The sequence below is a fragment of the Myxine glutinosa genome, chromosome 6 (assembly GCF_964187855.1).
Source record: "Myxine glutinosa chromosome 6, kmMyxGlut1.1, whole genome shotgun sequence".
Taxonomy (NCBI): domain Eukaryota; kingdom Metazoa; phylum Chordata; class Myxini; order Myxiniformes; family Myxinidae; genus Myxine; species Myxine glutinosa.
In genome coordinates this window covers 112,161,402-112,174,056 of record NC_136266.1, presented here as the reverse complement: position 1 = coordinate 112,174,056, position 12,655 = coordinate 112,161,402, and the positions used below count along the sequence as shown (strand labels likewise).

Below are 12,655 nucleotides of genomic sequence, written 5' to 3'. Positions count from 1 at the left end.
TAAAGACTGCATTCGGGCCAATGGTGGCTGAACGGAGAGGGGCTAGTGACACCATGGTAAGGTGGGTCCGCAGCTATATATGCAGGTTTTGCAAACAGCGAGGTGTTAGAGGCAAGCAGGGCTCGTGGTCGAACCTGCATATGAGCTGCAATGGGATTTTTCTCCCCAAACCAGGCCTTTACAGCTCAGCCTCCCCAACTATCTCCCACTCCAACAAGCCATGCCCACTTTCCCCCTCAAGCTGAGATCAGTCTGTGGCCGAGAAATGCTGACTGTTGGCCCGTCACCACTTGTATAAAGCTGCGTGCTGCCGGACTCGGTATTTCTGTCCTGTCGATTCTCACTTGTCTACCGCAGTGTGTCTGAGGCTTCAAGGCTTTCATTAATTAAAGATCCGCAATGTTCCCATTAATTTGGGGGTATGTATTGGATAGTGGGATTTTAATTGCCAATAATTCCTTATTGTATTCCCGCTATGTTCTCTCAATACACCATTATAAAATCACTTGGTCTCTGGCTGTTTTGAGTGTCTCAATTGCCAGTTAGTTATACACGTGCATTAAAAGACAAATTGGGTTCAAGTAATTGGCGCCCAGTATGAGACCGTACCTACGTTTGAGGAACCACCTATTGGGTTGTCATTTTGGATATATGGATATACAGCACCGATTAGCGCATCATACTGAACGACTCGGTTATTCAAATGGAGTACGGCATCATGGCCTACAGGCCTCTAATCCAGCTCGGAGCAGAGTCAGTTCCCCATCGCAACCGCTTTGACGTGGTTAGTCGGGATTCGGACAAGGCACCTGGGCTGACCCGACGACGACAATATACAGTAAACAATTTTCTCTCTCGGTTGTTCAACCCCTTGCCGTGTCCACTTGTTACCGTCAGTACCTTGGCTTTTATACCTTCTGCCATCTTGGTCCTCAATGATCCTCCATCTTGCCCAAAAGATTTTTTTAAAGCCCGCATCTCCACAAAGTTTTACATTAGCTCGTTTGGCATTCCCAACCATAAAAAAAAAAAAAAAAAAAAACCTTGTGATTCAGGCACTGCCACATCAAAATACAATGTATGACCGATCTAATTGGTACAAATAAATCAAAGTGGAATACATGCACAATGTACAATAAAAGACATTCAATGTTAAAATAATAATAATAATAGAACGGCAATCTTAGACACCGCGACACGCCTCCACCAACATTATGACATTATACATGCTTGTACCAACTTCGATTTAAATCCCTTCAACTGTTCTCAAGCATCGCATTTTTACCTGACATGACCTCTGACCTTTGATGACGAAATATAATCAGTTCCTCTTTGCATCAAAATATATACTTGTACCAAGTTTGGTAAAAATCCATCACTGGTTCACAAGTCATCACAGTAACAGAATTTTTACCAAATAGGAGCCCATCTGACCTTTGACTTATTGACGCAATAATCTAATCCGTTTATCTTTCCATCATTATAGATACTTTTACCAAGTTTCAGTTGGATCCCTTCAGCCGTTCGTAAGTTATCGAGGTAACGAAAACCTATCATGGACAGACAGACGGACAGCCGGACAGACAACCCGGAAACAATGCCCGACTTCATCCGAGGAGACATAAAAAGGTTCGACTTGCCCCTACATTTGTTGAAAGTAGCAAAGAAAAGGAATGCCAATTGGAAATCAAGAAAAATTTTAAGAGCCAGGTTTGATGCTGCAAAACCAAAGGTCATTGAAGTTAAAGTACAACGAAAACAATAATAAACCAAAACTTCCTTTCGACAAAATAAACATCAATACAAAAGAGGACAAAGGTCATTGTGTAGTCTGAGCATAACCCCTCAAATGTCATACAAAGCCAAAACGAATGTACTAATCACCCATTTCCTCGATTAGTTCTGACCTTCAAAACAACGTTTCCGCAAGTTCAAACGTCACGACAATCCTCGAGATGTCTTATAAGGTTTTGCTAGTTAAAATGTAGAAAGTTTACCAGTTCAAGGTTACACGTTTTAGCAAGATATTTACCCGTCAATACATTTCGAGTTTTCCATCGTTTGTGAATTCGAGAAAATTTCCCTAATAAAAACCATGTGGGCAGAACATGCCCTATCGGCCAATGAGGAAAACAGTCCTACCTGGAAATGCTCCACCTGCATTTACCCTTCAAGTTTGCTTTGGAGTTTTTCTGCTCTGAACTTGGAACAATTTGAGGCAAAGTACGACACTAGTGACATGAACAAGCAATCTATCGTGAGTAGTGTAATAATGTTGCTTCTGGGACACCTCCGTTTAACATGGGAAATCCCTATCTAATGTCATTTACCCCCTTGTCTTTTTCAAAAATAATCATAAACACCTCTATTTCTCCCACCCTCATCTTTATGAACCTTTTGTCTGTAGTACCTATCCTTAATGTTGTTCATTAGACCACTCAAACACTACAAATATTTGTTTTCTCTTATAGACCTATAATCCTTTTTCTACATATCATCTGGCAGATTAATCTTTGACCCACTCAAACATTTTCCCATTCACTTCCATATTAATTCTTTCCCTCCCTCATTGCCCCTAAACACCTCTATTTCTTTCACCCTGTTCTTTACGAACCTTCTAACCTTTTGACATGTTATCCTTATTCATTAGACCACTTAAACAATGGTCCTTCTGTGTGAACCTGTGATCCTTCTGACCTTATGGACCTTTTAACCTTTGACTCTTAATATCATCTGGTGAATATAACCCACTCAAACATCGACCCTACAAATATTTGTTTATGCGTGGGAAATAATTTAATTCTCCTCCAACTTCCATCACCATACTCAAACCCTTTTAAAATTAATTATTCGCTTTTGAGAAATGACGTTGTTTCACTGACTTGGATAACTTCCCAGAAAGTTTTCATTGTCTTATTTCCTGTTTCCTCGAAATGTTAAAGCTGAGTTCTGTTCCCGAAAATACATTTTGGTCATTATAAAGGTCGTGTTGCCGTGCTGTTTTTATCATTACGAACCGAAGAACATGAGCATCAACATGTCTTATTTCACTCTCTACTCTGATGAAGAATACTCACCAGGACTTTGGTAAGTTTCATTCAGAATTAAACTGGTGATGTGAGCTTTGTATGTGATTAATTTAAATTTATATGACTCATGATATATTTTTTTATTACAGCAATTCAGGTTTTCAAAATGACCTGGTCTTGGCAGAGTTTCAAGTTGTTCCACAAGAGGTTTACAACGAATTGAACACTGGTTGGAGCGACCTGCCTCACAGATTGAATGAATTCGATGTTTCACCGTTCTTAGAAGATGATCACCATCGGAGTTTGTCTCAGGTAATTAATTATTCATTTCTCTGATTGGTACCATTAAACGCGAGCTGTCATTTATTTATTCATTGTCAATACAATGTATCTTTTAGGAGAAATTATTAACGTTTTTTCTTTCTTTTTTGAAAGAATATAACACCATCAACAGATGACCACAACCACAACCACGGCTTTGAGTGGGATGCTTTTGATTTTCCAAAGAGTGGTTATTTCCCGTCAACATGTGGTACCCTAAATTTTCAACTCGACCACTTGAACACAAAGCTCGATTTTTTAGAGGTATGTATCCCAATATCCTCATATCCTTGTGTGTGTGTGTGTGTGTGTATGTGTATGTGTATGTGTGTATGTGTGTGTGTGTGTGTGTATGTGTGTGTGTGTAATATTTTCTCTCCCCTCTTGTCCTCTTGTCTTCAGGAAGAGATTCAAAAACTCAACACATCTGCTGTCTTTGACTTGTGCTGGGAACAAATTGATGACTTGTGCTGGGAAGAAGTTGAATGTATAATACCTCAAGGAAAATGTTTTAGTAATATGAAGCTTTTAATGTTTTCACTATTATTTATATATATTTGTTTTGTTTACAATTATTTAATTATTAATTACAAAAAGAGAATAAAGGAGGGAACGGGGAGGTGCACCCCTGCCAAAGACCCTTCACCCCCCTCATCCCACCCCTCCCCTCCCCTTGTGTGTGTGGGGAAGGTGGGGTGGGATGAGGGGGGTGAAGGGTCAAGGGTGGGGGTGCACGGAGGGTGGGGGGATGATGGGTGTGGTCTGTGTGGGCGGGGTCTGTGTGGGCGGGGTCTGTGTGGGCGGGGTCTGTGTGGGCGTGGTCTGTGTGGGTGTGGCTTATGATTTTTATTTATTTAATTTATTTTTTTATTACCACTAATTAAATTAGCTAATCTGGGTGGGGTGAATAGAAATGTTGTTTAATGAATTATTAGCTTTGTTTTTTGTAATTCTTGCGAGTAAAATGAACCCAAGATTTCTTCTCGATTTATATCATTTAATTTGTAAGTCCAAGGGTTTGTAGCCATTACATCAACAATTATAAATAATTCATTAGTCCATTTTTGTGTATAACCTTTCTCAAAATGGCTTTTCCATTTGTATATCCTTACAATATCACCAACTTTGAACTTGGGCTTTCTCAAATTAATCTCCTTTTCATATTCTAATTTTGTAAATGTTTCTGATGGTTTTGATTTTGTTGATGAATGAACTGTATTATTGTAATTATCTACAATATCCTGAATTAAATACACCCATTTTTGAGAACCGAGTTGTGTGAATTTTTTATATAATTTCTCTTTTAAAGTACGATTAAAACGCTCAATAACAACTGCCTTTCCTTCATTAAAGGTGCTGTATAATTTAATACCCTTCCCCTTAAGAAATTTCATGAATATTTTGTTATAGAACTCTGTTCCCTCATCAGTCCATAACTTCTTTGGTTTCCTTTTATCCCGATCAAATATTAGCTTAAAGGCTAACATTAAAGTATCACCCCTTTTATTTTTTAAAGGGACAACCCAGGCAAATCTACTCCTCAAATCAATAACGGTTAAAGCATACCTGTATCCCCTGTCATTATTCAATTCAATTAAATCAGCGGACCATATGTGGTCGGTGTATTTAGAATAAACCTTCCTTCTTTTAAACTTTGTGATTATAGGTTTGTGTAATTCTTCAGCCAAAAGCTCCTCAGTCTTGATGACATCATTAGAGCCTAATAGTTTTTTGAGGAATAACCAAGACCAAGTTTCAATTTAGCATTTATCAAATTTCTCACAATAAACCTATCAACTTTCTCTCTCAACGTTGGATTTTGTATCAAAGACAAATTATACAACATTTCGCTGTCGGCTTTATGTTTTTCAGTCAACGTAGTGGTTTTCCCATAAGCAATATCATGCTTCATACACACTTCGTCAACCCTATTTGTAGGTTTAGACCAAGGTTTAGGATTGTCAGCCTCATCTAATCTTTTATCCAAGTTTGTTCCTGGACCACAGAAAGAATACCCTGGAAGGTGTAATTCCCCTGGAATTCCAGTTGTTGTAAATTTACTTCCTGACAGAAACTTTTGTATGTCTCCTCCTCTTTTAGGAGAGATGAATTGGCACTTTTTAGAGCCACATACTTGACATATTCCTTTTTGATAAACTCTATTATTTTTAGCTTTAACATAAGAGATATTTTTAGATTTAGTTTTCTTTTTACATTTGAGACAATAACTCATATTTATTTATCAGAAAAATTCCGACAGAGTATCAAAACCTTTTTGGTTTTCAACATATACATTTCAATCTTTATTTTTAAAACATAAAGAATCCTAAGGAATGCCTTCACTCTCTCCTCCATTTATTTACAAATAAAAACTAACTAAAGTCAATGACACCAACATCATCAATCACATAATCTTTTCCTTCTTCTTCTTCTTCTTCTTCACCACTTTCTCGTTTAAATCTCCTCCCTGAAATTGAAGACATTAACGTTGTTATTTTTGAAACCATTATCTTCATAAGAGTTGTTAATTCTTTAATTTCCTCTTCGGTGCGTTGAGATTGATTTATTTGCTGTAATACACTCAATCTTTTACGAATCTCACCGATTTCCATCTTTTTATATTTTTCCTCCCTCTCTCTTTGCTCCCTTTCCTCCCTCTCCTCCTTCTCCTTTTTCTCCCTCTCCTCCTTCTTCTTTTTCTCTCTTTCCTCCTTCTCCCTTTTCTCTCCTTCCTCCTTCTCCTTTTTCTCCCTCTCCTCCTCCTTTTTCTCCCTCTCCTCCTTCTCCTCCCTCTCCCTTTCCTCCTTCTCCTTTTTCTCTCTTTCCTCCTTCTCTTCTTCAACTCCTTCCTCATCCCTTGCTACCCTTGAGTTTGAACCCCAAAGAATATTATACATATACTCATCTGGATTTTGAGATATTCTTGTATCTATAATTATTTTTCTCATAATAGGATACCAATAAGATTTGTTGACGATTTCTAAAAGAGTTTTATATTTCATAACTTTGAGAAGTTCATTTTTATTTAATATTTTAAACAAGTCTCTATTTGTGGGTTTAACAATATCAGTATAAGGCCAGTTTTTAATGACAAAATTCCCATGTATATGCTCCAAATCATAAGGTATGTAATACCGAGCACCCTTTTCTTGTAGGTATCCTTGAATACAAAAATTATAATTCTCTTGTAGTCTTCTTCCTGCCATTTATGTATCAGAAATATATGTGAGATTAATATTATGACAGGTAATACCACCCCATCTTCCCACTACCAAATCGGTTTGTATTCCTCGGCTTTCTATCCTTATCTCATTACCTTCCTTCTTTGTCATGCGAACCATCGCTATACTATCATATATTTTTCTTTTCTTAAAATCACGTATTTGTTGTTTACTAATTGTACTTCCACATAAATCCTTATCCTCACCAAGTGGATAATATTCTTCTTTACGAGACTGATTTAAATCATGTAGGTCTTCTATGTTTATTGAAAAAGACCAATTATACCCTAAATCAGGCATATCATACCCCCATTTATTAATTCGCATATTAACTAAATGTCCTTCTTTATAAAATTCAATTGTAAGCAGGTAGTTAAATTCAATGAGGAAAGGTGTATGGTCAGTATAACCAGGTGTTGTGGTTGTAAATTTTACTTGTTTCACAAAACGTGCTGTTTTCTTTAAAAATATATATTGTGATAAATCACTTAATCTAATTAAGTCATTCGCATCTGTAGGGTTTGGATAATTGATTAATTTATAAGTATTCTTCATATTAATATTTTTACTTACACTATATTTTTGTCGTTCAGCCTGTGCCTTTGTATAATAATTTGATAAATCAATATCCTGAGAGGATTTTCCAAAGATAGAACCATCTTTTCCAACATAAGTCATTTATATTAGATTAAAAATGATATCATTAAAATTTTCATTATTGTTGAGTTGAAATAATACATATAAACATAATTGACCACAACATTTAGAATTAATTTCTTGAACTTGAAATGTTTGATAAACACCATTCTGTAAGAATTGTATTACTTCAACAGGTGGTGGCATACCATAACTATCAAAATAATATTTATCCTGACTATTATGAATACAAACCCAATGAGAACCATTCTGTGTGTCTAAATTCATAATAATATTCTTTGTATTCTTATTTATATGTATTAATTCATCTCTCATACAAATAACCACATTATCAATTTTTAGTGTTTTACAATACTTAGCTAGTTCTATATTTGACGTTGTATTCTTTCCAAATTGTTTAAACCATTTATCCATTTATTTATGAGAAAGATACAATCCATTACCCCGTTTAGTTAGTTTAACACCCGCTTGAGCGATAGAGGAAAGCATATCTCCAACCAACAATCTAGCTTTATCAGGTAGACTTTCAAGTTTTTGAGCAAAATCTACAATTACACCACTTCCACTAATTTGTTTCTCCAACTCCTTGTTATGTCTTTCCAATTCTTTTTGAGCTTTTAGTTGTGCCTTCCTTTCGTTAGCAGTTTTTACCGCTGCTGAAATACCACCAGTCAATGCTCCCGCCGCACTTAAACCAGCAAATAAAGGAATTAGAAACGGGAGAAATCCTCCTCTTGACTCGTCTATTGAATATTTCTTTAACATAGGTTTCGTCATTTTAATTTTAAGTGATCCAACATCATTTAGTGTTTTTACTTGTGTGTGTGTGAGTAAAACATCAATTCTTACAGCTCCTTTTCTTTGAATTGTATTAACATTAATAATACAAGGCTTTTGATTTTGAATACAAGATGTTAATTTATTAAGATTGATTTGATTAACATATACCCCAACCATTTATTTATGAGAAAAAACCTATGTGATATTAATCATAACACCATTATCTGTATTAATCTGTAATTCTGTTTCCTCCAAAAGCAAACAATATGCATTAACCTCTTCACTCTCCCCTCTTTCAATGTATAGAGAAGTATCCACTCGATTAGACTTTATAGTTTCCTTTTGAGAACTCAGGTCAATTGCGTAGATTGTATAAAGTTTTTGAAACGCAACCATATCCAAAATAGGATCATTATTACCATTACTTTCACACACCTTTTGGTAGGACTTGTAGGCTTCCGCATAATCATTTTTTTCCCAATCAATTTCCAATCTATCTCGCGGATAAAATGTGCCATCAAGAGAAACCCGAAGTTGTTTCACCTTAGCATTATCACTCAGCGCATTATTCTTATTAGTACCGTCCTCTCCATCTGGTTTTTAAAAAATGAGCCAGAGGTATCGTGGCTTTCCTTGAAGAACACCCAAATTCCAAGTGTAGGTAGTGTGTTCCAGTTTAACGTGTTGACATCTTCTTTTAAGGTATGATACATTTAGCGGTTTCTTTGAGTTAAGTCTTCTATTTAACATCTCTTCCGTTTTAAGATTAGGAGTATATTCACTGATATACCAACACAAATCATCAATAACAAATTTATTGTTGTCTCCAAAAGCATTTTCATCCCCAAAAAGCAACCTATTTACATTATCATTCCTTTGTAGTTGAAATCTAATTTTAAGACCATACAAAACTTTATCATAATCGCAAAATCCAAATATACCTTTAAGAGGTACTGCTACGGTAAAACTATTCACTGCTTTTGTTTCATCATTATACATTGACTTCCTTTGACTATAACCAGGGTCTGCGTTTGTACCCGTTGACATATCAGGAATAAAACCTTCAACAGCTCCCTTACCCATTCTATCACTAAACGAATATAGTGTAAATTTCATCATTTCAGATGTAGCAGAGACATAATCAACCGCTTCAACCTCTTGTGTTCCAATATACAGGCGGACACTGTCAAACATTTTCCAGAAGAAATCATTTACGAGTGTAGCATTAGTATTATTCGCAGCCTTAGTGAATTTAAATTTACACAGCAAGAAACTATCAGCTATATTCAAGTAAGTTTGTTGATTATTTATTTCAAAACTTTTTGTTCCGTTTGAATTCCAGTCTGTTCCTGTTATAGCATTTACCTTAAAATAGTCTTCCTTTTTAGTGGAGTTTGAAATGATAATCGTATCATCCAAATCATAGATACTATCAATCGCTTCCATACTTGTATTTATATAGCATTAAAATTGTTGAAACCCTGACCCAAGTATTTTAATGATTTTTTGTCGTTCTTGTGAAGATAGTTGAGTTTTACCTTTTTTTATTTCTTTGATTGCTTGTAATTTATGAGACTCCTTTTGAGCATCTTTTATACTCTTTATAGCACCCGCAACGGAGCCCACGGCAGAAGCAGTTGAATCAATTAGGTCTTTATGTTTAAGGATGGTTGAACCAATACCCATTAGAGTATCAATTATCCCATCTCCTTTATTTCGAAATTGATGACCTACACCTCGTTGTCTCTTAGGTTTATAGTATCCTCTACCCACATACCTTGTATAGTCTGGTGAAAGGAACATGCCCTCCCCTGTAATTATTTTATATTTTCCCAACTCGTGTTTTCTCACAATAACCATTATTTATTTATTGAAAAACTTCACGTAGGTGAATTCTGATGGATATAATTTCATCATTAAAGGATATCATACGATTATCTTGGTCGGTTATCCTAAAACTTACTCTGTATATGGTTTTTCCTGACACAGGTAAATAGACAAGATTTTTTGGTTCCATATTAAATTTATAACCAATCGGGGTTGAGTATGCACTGAATGAAAATATTGTATTTGTTCTTATTCCATCGTTATAAGCACCATCAATCAAATCACAATGAATTAATACTGAATTTATACCGGAGGATATTTGGATAACATTATCACTGTAAAACGTCCCGTTATTTTCAATCTTTTTTGAAGAGAAACCCAATAGCTCTCTAAACGAATTTTCAATCGTGAAATCAACTTTATAATTATTTTTAAGTTTAATAGTTGATTTTGAAGTGTGTTTTTGAATATCTATTACAATATTTTTTGGTTCATCACCTTTTTCTTTCATAAGGCGAGAGACTTCTGAAGATATTTGAGAAATCTCGTAAGCTCCAGGTGAAACGGTTATAGTTTTATATCCACTTCCTGGATTATAACTAAACTTGTTGTTTTTCTCTGTGATATTAAAAAGGGTATTGTAAGTTTCCATTGACAACAAAGATGCCTCATATGAGGTAAGGGGGTCAAGTTGTAGTGGGTAAGGGAATGAAGCTGTGTAATCGCTCGTTGTGAAATTAAAACTAAGAATTGTGCTTCTCATCTTATTTAATATCTAATAAAATATCTTTGTATTGACATTTATTAATTATTTTCATGTTCATCAACTGATCTAAAATGGCTGAGGATTCATTAAAACAATTGTTGTTTCCAGCCTTCTTACTACCTAACAACAATAATAGCCTATTAACTAATTGTGATGGGTCATTTGGAAGAAAACTAACACCCGAACCAAGCTTACTTAAAGCATCAATAATATGTTTCTCCTTCTCATTCTTCTTACTTTTACCAGCAACAGAAACTCCATAATCAAGTGCATTTAGCAACTCAATATATACCCTATCTTCCTCTCTTTCCATATCAAGTGGTTCCTCAAAATATTTTGAACCGCTGAATCCGGGGTTTGTTAGAAGAAACATTAATCTTGGAGTTAATTTAACATTTGGTTGAGTAGAACTCAAGAACATCAATTCATCATTAAATATCAATACCTTTTCTTCCACAAGATGAAACACTGCTGGTTCTTCTGTTGGAATGAGACCTGCTCTGGTTTTTGAACCCGCCGAATATTCATTGTTTTGAAGAGCTTCCACAACATAATTAGGGGGTTGATTTACCTCCTCAAGTTTCCGAAATAATCCCTCGTCATCATATTCTAATTCACCAAGTTCTTGTTTTGTTATCTGACTAAAATCTTTGAGCATTTGAAGTTTTTTCGGAGTAAATTCTACCGTGGGAACTGTAGGTGAGTGTTGAGTTTTCAAAAGTGGTTTAAAGAATTTCTCTTGTTTTCTTTCAAAGGCTTCTTCACCAGTTAGTTTCTGTCTCCGTTTCTTCTTTATCTCTTCCTGTTGTTTAACAACTTTTGAAACTAATTGTTGATGTTCCTTAAACTTTCTTTCTCTTTCTTCAGTATTCATTTTCTGTATTTATTTATTGAAAAATATCATTTAGTATCTCATCTTGTTTCACAACAATATATTTATATTTTCCAATCGTGTGTTTCATATAATTTTCAAATTCTTTTTTACTACATAACGTAGAGCAATTATCTCTCCAAAAATTATTTACATCTATTGAATTTAACTTAAATAAAATAAAAGTATTGGCATTGTTTCTTATTGAGCGTCGAGGGAGTTGAAAATATGATTGACTAAGATATATACAATTACAAGAAGAATGTCTCCCTCTTGTATAGTAGCTATCCATTACTGTTTGGTTTCTCTCATTAACACAATCATCAAAGATGACGAGGTTCTTTTTTGATTTATCTAAATCTTGAGGTGAAGGTATATCATCCGTATTATCACTGAGAATACAAGTTATGGGTTTCGATTTTGATTTCTGTGTATCACAAAATAATTGTATTATATCTTCAATATTATAATCATTCAGTTTGTTTTGAAGTTTAAATAAACCGATAATGTCTTCCTTTTTAAGACCTGCATTAAAACCCTGTGAGAGTAGTTGATACTCGGGTTGAAAACTTGACTTTGTAAAAATTATTAAATTATCATAATCTAAAAAATTAGGACCAAGGAGCATCTTTAAAAGTAAACAGGTTTTCCCACATCCGCTTGAACCAACTATTAGACATCTCAATGAATTTGGAATGTTTTTATGGTTATTAAATTTTATCTTATTTTCCCAAACGGGTAAAAAATCATTCATTTATATATTTGGAAAACAAGTCATCCAACTTTTTTTGAGCTATTTTAGAAACTCTATATTTTATCCTGAGTTCTGGTTTAATTTCAAAATAATTCATTATTTTATTTATGTAGTATCTTGTATTAACATTTCCATTAAAATTATTTTGAATAATAAATATCATTAAACCCTTATACATTTCCTCAATACAAAGAGTCTCTTTCCTTGTAAGAAATGGTGTATTATCACCATAATGCTTAACATTCATCTCTCTTATTAATCTTGTAAAGTAATTCATTTTTGGTTCTAATTTAAAAGAGTTATATGTTTTTTTATATTTCTTATTATCATTAATTAGAATATAATCACAGAATAAACATTGTTTATATGAATCCTCATCATTAAGCCCCACTCTATCACAAGCCGGACAATTCTCTAATTTATCATATG

General features: G+C 34.6%; 1 protein-coding gene and 1 long non-coding RNA gene across 6 annotated transcripts in view; one reads left to right on the top strand and one right to left on the bottom strand.

The window, feature by feature from the left end:
• LOC137430200 (macrophage scavenger receptor types I and II) overlaps positions 1-12,655 on the bottom strand; it is a 70,745-nt gene that overhangs the window by 13,539 nt on the left and 44,551 nt on the right. The gene's annotated exons all lie outside the window — the stretch shown is intronic.
• LOC144892525 (uncharacterized) lies at positions 2,719-3,796 on the top strand. 2 transcript variants are annotated; one of them, XR_013623726.1, is made up of 4 exons: positions 2,719-3,087; positions 3,179-3,341; positions 3,465-3,614; positions 3,753-3,796. It is a non-coding gene; the product is annotated as an uncharacterized LOC144892525 (long non-coding RNA). The 2 variants fall into 2 exon arrangements; XR_013623725.1 differs by having other exon boundaries at positions 2,730-3,341.